Source organism: Nyctereutes procyonoides, unplaced genomic scaffold, assembly GCF_905146905.1.
Source record: "Nyctereutes procyonoides isolate TBG_1078 unplaced genomic scaffold, NYPRO_anot_genome, whole genome shotgun sequence".
In the NCBI taxonomy this organism is placed as follows: domain Eukaryota; kingdom Metazoa; phylum Chordata; class Mammalia; order Carnivora; family Canidae; genus Nyctereutes; species Nyctereutes procyonoides.
This window is the reverse complement of record NW_026575155.1, coordinates 17,838,547-17,851,254: the sequence shown is the minus strand read 5'-3', so window position 1 is coordinate 17,851,254 and position 12,708 is coordinate 17,838,547.

Here is a 12,708-nt window from a genome sequence, read left to right as displayed (position 1 = left end):
GCCCCGCAGGCATGGGTGCCTGAGCACTGGGGGGGGTCCGGGCGCCGGGGACCCAGCGGGGTTGGCCTTTGCCTGTCAGGGAGGAAGGGCCCGGACTGGGGGCTGGGGGGACCCCGGGCACAGTGGGACGGCTGTTCGGAGCCCGTGGGTGCCTGTGTTTGCCCCCGAGCGCCCACCCCTTCTGTGTCGCCGAGTCCCCAGCATCCCTGGTGGCCTCGCGTCCCCGGGGAGGGCGTCCCACCCACCCGAGGAGGTCGGGCTCTGGGGAGGACAGGCCTGGGGCGACGGCTGCGGGACGTGCGGCCCGGGGACCCCAGGGGAAGCGGGCAGGGTGGGGGCCGGAGGTGGGGCCGCGGCCACGTGGGGGGCGCCCAGACCCCGGGGCTCAGGACACGTCTCCTGGGCGCAGCGGGTTCCCCGGTGTCTGGCAGGGCGCCCCCACCGCCCAGATCGGGGCTCGGGCCCGGGCGGGGACGGGTTAATCTTTTCCCGGTTACCTCATGCTGGCCTCGGCTGCCACGGAAAAAAGCCGAACATCTGGCAATAATATTTCGGCAACGGCTGTCTGCGCCGCGTGGGCGGACTTGGCGGCTTTCGGGGTGGGGGTGGGGGGGCAGGTGCACAGGGACCCCCGGGGGTGGGACTTCCCAGGCCAGGGCCCACCTGCAGGGTCCCCGCGGAGTCACTTCCAACGCACTGACCTGGGGGGTCCCCGGGGTGCTGGGGGGTGGGGGGTGTGCCCCGAGGGGGGCGAGGGTCACCACAGGGCCTGCACCCCCCACCCCCTCGCCTCCCAGGCTCCCCTGCTCCTGCCGCCCTTGACCTTGCAGGGGTGGGGCTCCCCCTCCCCCCGGGCTGGGGCCTGGGACCCCGGCTGCCTTCCTCGGTGGGGGGAGCCCTCTTCTGAGTGTCCCCAGGGGTGAGGGCGGATGAGGACGTTAGCGCTGGGGCTGGGGGCCTGATCCGCTCTGTCCTCCAGGAGCCGGGGCAGGAGGGGCAGGGCCCTGCGCACTCCGGGGACAGCGCTGTTCTCAGGAACACCAGTGGCTCCCGCCCCCAGCCAAACCCGCCGCAGTGGGAAGGCTTTTGTTCCTTGGAACCGGGTCGCTTCCAGGGGCGAGGCCCGGAGGAGTTCTACGAAGCGTCCTTAGCGTGTGCAGTCCCCACGGTGGCCCCCGGGGCTCCAGGCCACGCAGTGGGCAGCGGGAGGCATGGGGTCACCCGGTCCTGGGCCTCCGTGTGGCCCCAGGGTTCAGCAAGGGCCGAGGGGTCTCCGTGGGTGCTGGGCCCGACCTAGGTGTCCCCGCCACGACAGCAAGCTCACAAAGTCCTGACCCCAGAGCAGAGGGAGGCGTCGTACACGGTGGGACCCTCACTCCTCCCAGCAGGTCCCAAGTGTCGGGACCCTCCCCCCCGGGGACCCTGGGGTCGGGACACAGGCTGCTCCTTCCATCTGCTCGCAGCTCCACAGGCCAGGCACCCAGCCCGGGTCCCAGCCCCGGGTCCCAGCCCCAGCGGGGCAGGCTGGCTTGCACCGGGAGGAGGGATGTAACTCAGGGCAGCAGGGCTGTGATGTGTGGGACCCCGTCCCCCGGTGAGAGGCAGTCCCTGTCCCTGGGGACCCAGAGGGGGGTCAGTCCACCCTGGGGACCCTCCCCAGCCTCCCTGGACACAGGGACCAGCAGTCACAGGGCCAGCACTTCGGGCAGGGGCGAGTGTGGAGGGCCTGGGGCGCCCTCTGCTGCCCGGCGGAGGCAGGCCCAGAACCCGACCACGTCCACACCCGCTTGGCCCGGAAGCCAGGAGGTGGAGTTGCCGGCTGGGGGCGGGGGGTGGGGGGTGGTGACCGGGCCTGGTCTGGATCCCCAGGCCCTGGGTCCCCAGTGCCGGCCTGGGCAGCACGGCTGGGGCGGCATCGCCCGACGGGCCTTCTGACCCCACGCAGCCCCAGGCCAGTGGTGGGACACAGACACATGGTGGGCCCTGCCCCCAGCCCCCAGCTCTCCCTGGAGGCCCCCCTGCCCCCAGCCCCCCGGCTCTCCCCACAGGCTCCCCCTGCCCCCCAGCTGCCCCCTGGCTCGCCCCGGAGGCCCCCCAGCCCCCAGCCCTCCCCAGAGGCGCCCCCAGCCCCCCAGCCCCCCGGCTCTCCCCAGAGGCCCCCCCTGCCTCCCAGCCCCCCGCCCCCCGGCTCTCCCCAGAGGCCCCCTTAGACCCCCACCCCCCTGCTCTCCCCAGAGGCCCCACCTGCCCCCCAGCCCCCCGGCTCTCCCCAGAGGCCCCCCCTGCCCCCTGCCCCCTGTTCTCCCCAGAGGCCCCCCCAGGCCCTGGCTCTCCCCAGAGGCCTCCCCTGCCCTCCGCCCCCCTGCTCTCCCCAGAGGCCCCCCAGCCCCAGCTCACCCCCCAGGACACTGGACTGCGCTGCGGCCACACCCGCCGGGGCCCAAGACCAGGGTGCTGCCGGTGGTAGGTGGGTGTCAGGGGGCATCTGCTCCCCCTGACTGGCTCCACCCGCCTCTGCCTCCGTTGGCCCAGGGGAGCCGGTGTCACCCGGTGGGAGGGGACCGCGTGGGGTGGGGGGGGCTGGAGTGCAGGACCCTCGGGTTTGCCCCACGTGACCCGCACCTTCTAGAAGGCACCCAGCGGCGCATGTGCGGACCGACAATGAGGGAGAGGCGGGTCCTCGGGGTCCGCGCACAGCTCCGTCCAGCGCCTTCTCGCCAACGGGCACTGGGCGCTCCCCGCCTCAGTTTGCCCAGAGAGCCGGTGGCACGGGGCCCCGCGGTGACGACCAGCCCCGGCATAGACAGGTGACGGGTGACGACCAGCCCCGCTCCTTTGAGCTGCGTGTTCCTGGGCCGGTGGGCATCCCGGAGGGCTTCCTGGAGGCCATGGCTGCTGTGTGGCGCGGCCTCCCCCGGGGAGTGGGCATCCTGGGGGCCGGGAGAAGGGGGGCCCCGGGGTCGGGGGGGGCCCAGGGGGGAGGGTGGGGGCCACAGAGGAGGGCAGCTGAGCCACGAGTGGGTGAGACACGCATCTGCAGGGGCAGCAGGGCGAGGAGACCTTGGGGTGCAGGGGGTGCCCGCCCTGACCCTGGGGACACCGGGTCCTGACCCCACAGCCCCACAGAGGCTCCAGCACCTGGAGGAGTCAGCCGCCCGGCCTGGGCCCTGGGGTGCCCCTCTGACTGCCCGCGGGCACCTGCGCACCCTGGAGCCGGTGAGGACACCTGCTGCCCGCTCCACGGGGCTCTTCCCGTGGCCGGAACCGTGGGCTGTGCCATTTCCTGGGTCTCCGTCACCCCCACGCACACCCGAGACCTTAAAACAACAGAACTGCACCCTCCGGGCCTGGAGGCCAGAAGTTGGGGGCCCAGGTGTGGCCGGGGGAGGGCCCCGCTCCCCCAGCCCCGGTGGCGGTGACCACCTGCTCTGAGCTGGGCCACGCTCTGGGCGGTGTCCACCGAGCCGTGGGCCGCCCAGTAACTCCATCACATGGGCAGGGACCCCGTCTGCACAGCAGGCCAGGGCCCCGCTCTGGGGCCAGGGCCTCACCCTGTCGTGGGGAGCACAATTCAGGCCACAACCCCTGCTGTTTTGCCTTTCTGTGTCCCAGTTTCAGTATGTTGCTTGGAAGTAGTATCTTCTCAATATTTATCCAACGTGAGAGCTTCTGTTGCTTCAAGAATTAATGAATTAGTACATGTCATTCAGGCAGTGAATTAAGCACCTCGTGAGATTAAGCTACTTCAAAAAAAAAAAAAAGAAGAAGAAGAGAGAGATTAAGCTACTTCAAAAAAAAAAAGAAGAAGAGAGAGATTAAGCTACTTCACACACGGATCACTGATACATTTATGCTTTTTTCTTTGGTCTTACTGGGCGATTTAAAACCACCACGTCTTCTTCCCCATTTGCTATTACACCGGCCAAATTTACTCGAATTCTTTCTTTTCACCAACCATTCAGGATGTATACACCTATTTCTTTCTTGTTTTTATTCTATTTAACATGAATACTTCAAACTCTCTAAGATTCTAAATTTATTTGGCATGTCGGTGCCTCTTTGTAAGATCGGTATTCTAACGCAGGAAGGAGACTCACTCGTACGTGGGGTCAGGGAAATGCAGGTAAAGTCACGCAGGTGTTTTACACCCACCAGAGAAGGAATATTACAAACTCACCTAATCCCCAGGGCCGCGGCCACTGGTAATGGGAGCAGGATTCCGCACGGCCGCTTCGGGAAGCAGCCAGGCACGATGCCGGCACTCTGCCCTGCGCGCCCCTGGGCACACGCCGTCCAGGGCGCCCCAGCAGGTGCGTCCCCTTGGCTGGCTGCAGGTGCAGCAAGACCGCCTCCCTCGGGCAGCCTGGCAGGGCCTCCGGCCACAGCATCGTCTCGTCGTGCATGGGGGGCCGTCCAAACGCTAGTGTTTCCCGTGGGATGCCAAGCCTGTGCCTGTGCGGAGCCCCCAGGCACGGCTCAGCTTCCTTCCACGTCGGGTCCGTGAGGCGCCCTCTGTCCACAGGGCGCCAGCACGGGCGCTTTTTGGTATCTTGGCGGCTTTATTGAGATACGATTTACGTGTCAGAAACTCCACCCATTCAAATTGTGCAGCTCAGTTGTGTTCGTCTATGCACGAGCTGTGCAACCAGCTGCCTCTAGAATATTCCCTCATCGAAAAGAGATGCGCTGCTCGCTGTCGGGCTGCAGGGCTGCCGCTCAGAACGTGCACCGAGGGGCCCGGGCGGCCCGAGCGGCCCTTGCGGCCCAGCTTCTCTCCACCCCTCCCCGCCCCCCGCCCTGCTGCTGAGGCTCCGCCGTGCTGAGCCCTGTGTCTGCTCCTTCCTAAGGTCAAACATGCCATCGTGCGGTGCACCACGTCCTGTGTAGGGCAGTTAAGGACACTTGGGTTGTGGCCACGTTGGGCCTGTTACCAAAAACACTGCCGTGATTGCGTGTGCGGGGTCTCACGGGGACACGTCCTCACTTCACTTGGACAGACGTGAGTGGAACTGCCAGGTCGTACGGAAGCTCCACGTTTAATCTTTTGAGAAGCTATAAAACCCTTTCCCGGGGGCGAGGGGCCGCACCATTCTACATTCCCAGCAGCCACGTACCAGGACCCACACTCACCAGCGCTCGTTACCGTCTGTCCTTTGATTAGAGCCGTCCTGGTGGGGGGAAGTGGTGTTTCATCGTGGGCTTGGTGTGCACCTCCCCGGAGATGGCCATCGTGTTCTCCTGCGCTTCTTGGCCATTTGTAGATCTTCTTGGGAGAAATTGATGTTCAAATTACTTGTCGTTTTATTTATTTTTATATTTTTTAAATATTTTATTTATTTATTCAGGAAAGACACAGAGCAAGAGAGAGAAAGGCAGAGACACAGGCAGAGGGAGAAGCAGGCTCCATGCAGGGATCCTCATGTGGGACTCGATCCCGGGTCTCCAGGATCACGCCCTGGGCTGAAGGCGGCGCTAAACTGCTGAGCCACCCGGGCTGCACTATTTGTCTTTTTAAAATTGTGTTAGTTGTCTCTCTATTATTGAATTCTGAGCATTTGTTATGCAATCTGGATACAAATTCCTTATCACATATTCGATCTGCAAATATTTTCTCCTAGCCAATGGGTAGTCTTGACACTTTCTTAATGGCACTTTTTGAAGCACAGAGGCTTAATTTTGTTTAAATCCAAGTTACTGATTTTTTTCTTTTATAGCATGTTTTTGTGTCATATCTGAGAAATCATTACCTAATCCAAGGTCGTGCAAATTTACTCCCGTGTTTTCTTTCTTTCTTTCTTTCTTTCTTTCTTTCTTTCTTTCTTTCTTTCTTTCTTTCTTTCTTTCTTTCTCTTTCTTTCTTTTTTTCTCCTGTGTTTTCTGCTAGGGTTTTACTCTTGGTTCTCACATCCAGGTCTGCTATTTTTTTTTTGCCTTAATTTTTGTGTTTGGCATGAGGCGGGGTCAAAGTCATTCTGCACATGGGAGTAGCTGACCATAACCATCGTAGAAGAGACTCTCCTTTCACCCGTTTAATTGTCTTGGCAGCTTTGTCGAAGGTCCCTTAACAGCAGGGGGTTATTTGTGGGCTGTTAATTCTACTGCACCCAGCAGGATGTCCTGTCCCTATCCCAGTGTCACATCACTGTAGCGTCACTGTAAGTTTTGGAATCAGGACGTGATCCATCTGCTTTTTCTGCTTGGGTTTCACTTGTTCCTGTTTTTCTAAATTATCAGAGTGGGATATTAGGTTATCAATTTGAGATCTTCTCTTCTTTTTAAAAATAGCAGTATTGGAGCAATAAAATTCCTTCTAAGTACTGCTTTTTTTTTTGAATGTTGTGTTTTCATTTTCATTCATCTTATTTTCTATTTTTTTTCTGGTGATTTCTTCTCTGATGTGTTGATTGTTTAGTTGCTTGGTTTCTTCATATTTGTGAATCTACCCCTAAATTTTTCCTGTTGCTGATTTCTTTTTTTTTTAAAGGTTTATTTATTTATTTATTCAGAGAGAGAGCGAGAGGCACAGACACAGGCAGAGGGAGAAGCAGGCTCCGTGCAGGGAGCCCGACGTGGGACTCGATCCGGGGTCTCCAGGATCCCACCCCGGGCTGCAGGCGACGCTAAACCGCTGTGCCACGGGAGTTGCCCCTGTTGCTGATTTCTAATTAGACTCCACTGTGATCAGAGAACGTGCTTTATTTGATTTCGATCCCTTTAAACCCACCAAGGTTGGTTCTATGGCCGAGCATGTGATCTATCCTACGTCAGGTTCCCTGTGCACCTGAGGGGAGTGGACTCACCCTGTCGCTCGGGGAGTCCCTGTGGCAATGTCCGTCAGGTGCAGTGGGTTTATCCTGCTTTCAAGTTTTCATCTATATCCTTGTTGATCTCCTACCTAGTGTTTCTGTCCTTTACTGAAATTTCTGTCCTTTACTGTGAAATTGAAGTCTGCAACCATTATTGTTGAATTGTCTATTTCTCTCTTAATTCTTTCAGTTTATGCTGCATGTATTTTGGGGACCTGTTGTTGCATATATGTTTATAATCATTACATCTTCCTGATACATTAGCCTTTTTATCCATATAAAGTGCACCTCTTTATTTATAGTCACTTTTTTTTGTTTAAAAGTTTATATTGTCCTATAATAGCATAGCCATTCCAGCTCCCTTGTATTTCCTGCTTGCTTGATGAATTTTTTTCAGACTTTTACTTTTTAATTTCAACTTATTTGTATCTTCAAATCTAATGTGTCCCTCTCGCGGAGAGCATCTATTTGGATCTTGAGTTTTATCTAGTCTGATCATCACTGCCTTTTGATGACTTTGTTTAATCCATTCACATTTAATGTTATTACTGATACAGTTGAATTTTTGCCTGCCAGTTTGCTTTCTGTTTTTTTTTTTTTATGTCTCATGTTTTTTTTTGGTCCTCTCCTATTTGTCGTATATTTTTTATTGTTAACCAGATATCTTCCATTGTACTGTTTACATTTATTTAATGATTTTAACTATGTATTTTAAATGATTCTCTTAGTGGTTGCTCTAGGGTTTATAACACTCAACTTAAGTTATATTGTATTTCAGATTTATAGTACTTTCAGTAAGATACAGAAATTTTATTCCTATTAACTTCATTTCATTTATTTTTATACATAAAATAAATGTGTTAAAACCCCAACATTACATTAGTTTAGTTATTGACATACATAATGTGTCATTTAGAGAAATAAAGAGAACAAAGGAAGCACACATATTTATTGATTTTTTAATATTAACGCAATTATTTATTCTCTTTCATTCTCTTCATTCCCCTATGCATTTGAGGTGTTGTCTGGTGTCATCTCTTTTCTGGTGGAGTTTCAGTCCCACCTCTCCCCTTTGTGCTCCTGTTGTCAGGTAGCAGCTGTCTCTGTATGTCATAGGCTCAACAACACAAATGTATAGATATTGTTTTATGCAACTGATTTTTTAAGTCAGGAGGAGAAAGGAAAAGATAGATGTAATTCTACTGTCTTTATAATTATGTAAACAATGACCTTTCCTGGTACTCTTTGTTTTTTGTGTGCAGGAATCTGAATTACTGTTTGGGTCACATGCTTTTAGCTCAAAGAAATTCCGTTAGCATTTCTTCTACGGCAGGCTTACTAGCAACAAACTCTCTCGGTTCTTGTTTACTTGCAAATAATGCTATTTCATGTTCACTTGTGAATGATAGTTCTGCTGGATATAAGATTCTTGGTTGACAGTGTTTTACTTTGGGTACTTTGCACATGCCATTCACCTGCTTCCTGTCTGCCATTCCTTCTGTGAGCCATCAGCTGTTACTATTATTGGGATTCCCTCCTTTGTGACAAGTCATTTTTCTCTTCCAGCTCTCAAGATTTTCTCTTTATTTTTAAAATTTTTAAAACATTTTATGTATTTATTCATGAGAGACCCAGAGAGAGAGAGGCAGAGACCCAGGCAGAGGGAGAAGCAGGCTCTCTGTGGGAAGTCCGAGACAGGACTCAATCCCAGGACCCCGGGGTCATGCCCTGAGCTGAAGGCAAACGCTCAACCACTGAGCCCCCCAGATGTCTCTTAAAATTTTCTCTTTATTTTTGGACTTCAGTATTTCACTATACTGTGTCTGGTTGTGTAGCTCTTTGTGTTTATCCTACTAGAAATTTGTTGAGTTTCTTAAATATGTAGATCTTTGTTTTTCATCAAATTTGGGATGTTTTTAGACATTATTTCTTGGAATATTTTTTCTGCTCCCTTCTCTCCTCTCCTTGTTGGTCTCATTATGCACATATGGGTGTGTTTAATGGTGTCCCACATTTCCCTGAGGCTCTTCCCATTCTCCTCCATTCCTTTTCCTTTCAGTTCTTCAGGTTATGTCATCTCTGTTAATCTATCTTCAAGTCAAATCTACTGTTGAGTCCCTTGACTGAATTTTCCATTTTATCTATTACACTTTTCAACTCCAGAATTTCCATTTGTTTTTTTTTAAATCACTTCTATTCCTTTATATTCCCTATTTGATGGGTCAGTGCTATTATATCTTCCTTTTCTTCTTTAGAACATAAGTTGCTCCAGTTCTTGGAAAATACTTATAACATTGGCTTTCAGATCTTTATCTGCTAAATTCAACATTTGGGTCCCTCAGAGATAGTTTCTGTTGTCTAGTCCCTTCCCTGTGTATAGGTCACATTTTCCTGTTTCCAAATTTTCTTTGTTGAAGTTAGTGAATAATTGAATAATTATTTGAATTATTAGTTGAATAATTTTTTGTTGAAAACTAGACATCTCTCAGTCAATACACTACAGCCACTCTTAGTGCTGGTTCCATCCCCTCATCCAGCTTGTCTGTGTGTTTGGTGACAAAATGGAGGAATTCACCCGAACAAAAAGGACATAAAGAAGTAACACCAGGGATTTAGTCCATACAGATATCAATAAGATGCCTGGATCAGAATTTAAAACAATGATCAAAGTTTCTGTGAGCAAAACTAGCTGGAAAAAGCATAGTTGACACCAGAGAATCCCTTACTGCAGAGATAAAACAACTAAAAATTAGTCACAGCTATAACTGAGATGCAAAGACTGACTGGATGCCATGACAACAAGGATAGACAAAGCGGAGGAATGAATTAGTGATATAAAAGATAAAATTATGGGAAAAAATGAAGCTGAAAAGAAGGGGGAAAGAAAGGTACTAGATCATGAATGTAGACTTAGGGAACTCAGTGACTCCATAAAGCATAATAACATTCATATCATAGGAATCCTAGAAGAAGAAAGAAAAAGAGGGCAGAAAGTTTATTTGAGCAAATTATGACTGAAAACTTCCCTAATCTGGGGAAGGAAACAGACATCACAATTCAAGAGGTTCAGAGAACTCCCATCAAAATCAACCAAAGCCGGCCGACACCAAGACATAGGATAGACAATTTCACAAAATACACAGACGAGGAAAGAATCCTGAAAGTAGCAAGGGAAAAATGTCTTTAACCCACAGGGAAGACAAATCAGGTTCACAGCAGATTTGGTCACAGAAACTTGGCAGGCCAGAAGCAAGTAGCAGGAAATATTCAATGTGCTGAATGGGAAAAACACGCAGCCAAGAATCCTTTATCCAGCAAGGCTGTCATTCAGAACAGAAGGAGAGATAAAGAGTTTCCCAGGCAAACAAAAACTAAAGGAGTTCATGACAACTAAACCAGTCCTGCCAGAAATATTAAAGGGGATCTTTTGAGTGGGAAAGAAAGATTGAAAGCAACAAAGACTAGAAAGGAACAGAGAATAGCATCTTTACAGGTAACACAGTGGCACTAAATTCATATCTATCAATGATCACTCTGAATGTAAATGAACTAAATGCTCCAATCAAAAGACATAGGGTATCAGAATGGATTAAAAAAAAAACACAACAATAAAACAAGACCTATCAACATGCTGCCTAAGAGAGACTCATTTTAGACCTGAAGTCCCCAGCAGATTAAAAGTGAGGGAGTGGAGAACCATTTGTCATGCTAAAGGGGGCCAATAGGAGCCATCCTTCTATCAGACAAACAGGGTTTTCTTTTTAAGCAGGCTTCCTATGGGGAGCCCAGTGTGGGACTTGATCCCAGGACTCTGGGATCACGACCTGAGCCAAAGGCAGATGTTCAACCACTGAGCCACCCAGGGGCCCCAGACAAACTAGATTTTAGCCAAAGCCTATAACAAGAGATGAAGAAGGGCACTATTTCATAATAAGGGGACAATTCATCAAGAAGACCTAACAATTGGGGATCCCTGGGTGGCGCAGCGGTTTGGCGCCTGCCTTTGGCCCAGGGCGCGATCCTGGAGACCCAGGATCGAATCCCACGTCGGGCTCCCGGTGCATGGAGCCTGCTTCTCCCTCTGCCTGTGTCTCTGCCTCTCTCTCTCTGTGACTATCATAAATAAATAAAAATTAAAAAAAAAGAAGACCTAACAATTGTAAATATTTATGCCCCAACTTGGGAGCTCACTCCCAAATATATAAATCAATTAATAACAAACATAAAGGAATTTGCTGATAATAACACAATGATAGTAGAGGACTTTAACACCCAACTTAGAGCAATGGACAGATATCTAAGTAGAAAATAAACAAGGAAACAAGGGCTTTGGATGACACATTGGGGCATGTGGATTTCACAGATATATGAGGAACATTCCATCCTAAAGCAGCAGAATACACATCCTTCTCGAGGCACATGCAACAGTCTCCAGCATAGATCACACTGGGTCACAAATCAGCCCTCAACACGTACACGAAGATTGAGATCACATCATGTGCATTCTCAGACCACAGCGCTGAGAGACTTGAAGTCAGCCACAAGAAAATATTTGGAAAGACCACAAATACGCGGAGATTAAAGGACATCCTGCTGGAGAGTGAATAAGTCAACTGGGAAATTAAAGAAGAGATTAAAAAAATACATGGAAGCAAATGAAAATGAAAACACAACAGTCCAAAACCTTCAGAAAGGACGGCAGCAAAGGCCGTCCCAAGAGAGAAATATATTGCAATACAAGCCTACCTCAAGAAACAAACATGCAACGTAACCCTATACCTAAAGGAACTGGAAAAGAAACAGCAAATAAAGCCTAAAGCCAGCAGAAGAAGAGAAATAATAAAGATTAGAGCAGAAATAAATGATATAGAAACAAACAAAAAACCCCAGTAAAACAGATCAATGAAGCTAAGAGCTGTCTCTTTGAAAAGAATTAATAAAATTGATAAACCCCTAGTCAGACTTACCAAAAAATAAGAGTCCTAGATAAATAAAATCATTAATGAAAGAGGAGAGGGGCAGCCCCAGTGGCGCAGCGGTTTAGTGCCTGCCTTTGGCCCAGGGCACGATCCTGGAGACCCGGGATCGAGTCCCATGTCGGGCTCCCGGTGCATGGAGCCTGCTTCTCCCTCTGCCTGTGTCTCTGTCTCTCTCTATCTGTGTGACTATCATAAATAAATAAAAGCTTAAAAAAATTCTCTTTAAAAAAAAAAAGAAAAGAAAGAGGAGATATCACAACCAACACCACAGAAATAAAAACAATCATAAGAGAATATCATGAAAAATTATATCCCAACAAACTAGGCAATCTGGAAGAAATGGATAAATTCCTAGAAATCTACAAACTACCAAAACTGAAACGGGAAGAAATAGAAAATTTGAACAGACCCATAAACGGACAAGAAATTGAATCAGTAATAATAATAATAATAATAAAAAAACTCCCAACAAACAAAAGTCCAGGCCCAGATGGCTTCCCAGGGGAATTCTACTAGACATTTAAAGAAGAGTCGATTCCTGTTCTTCTCAAACTGTTCCAAAAGTTAGAAAAGGAAGGAACACTTTCAAACTCATTCTATGAGGCCAGAATTACCTTGAATCTAAAACCAGACAAAGACTCCACTAAAAAGGAGAATTACGGGCCAAGATCCCTGATGAACACGGATGCAAAAATTCTCAGAAAGATACTAGCAAATTGAATCCAATATTACATTAAAAGCATTATTCACCATTCTTATCCACTCACCATTCACATTCAAGTGGGATTTATTCCTGTGCTGCAGGGTTGGTTCCATATTTGCGAATCAATCTATGCGGTAGATTGATTAATACAATAAAGGATACGAATCATATGATCCTCAGTAGATACAGAAAACGCAATCGACAGAATACAGCATCTCTC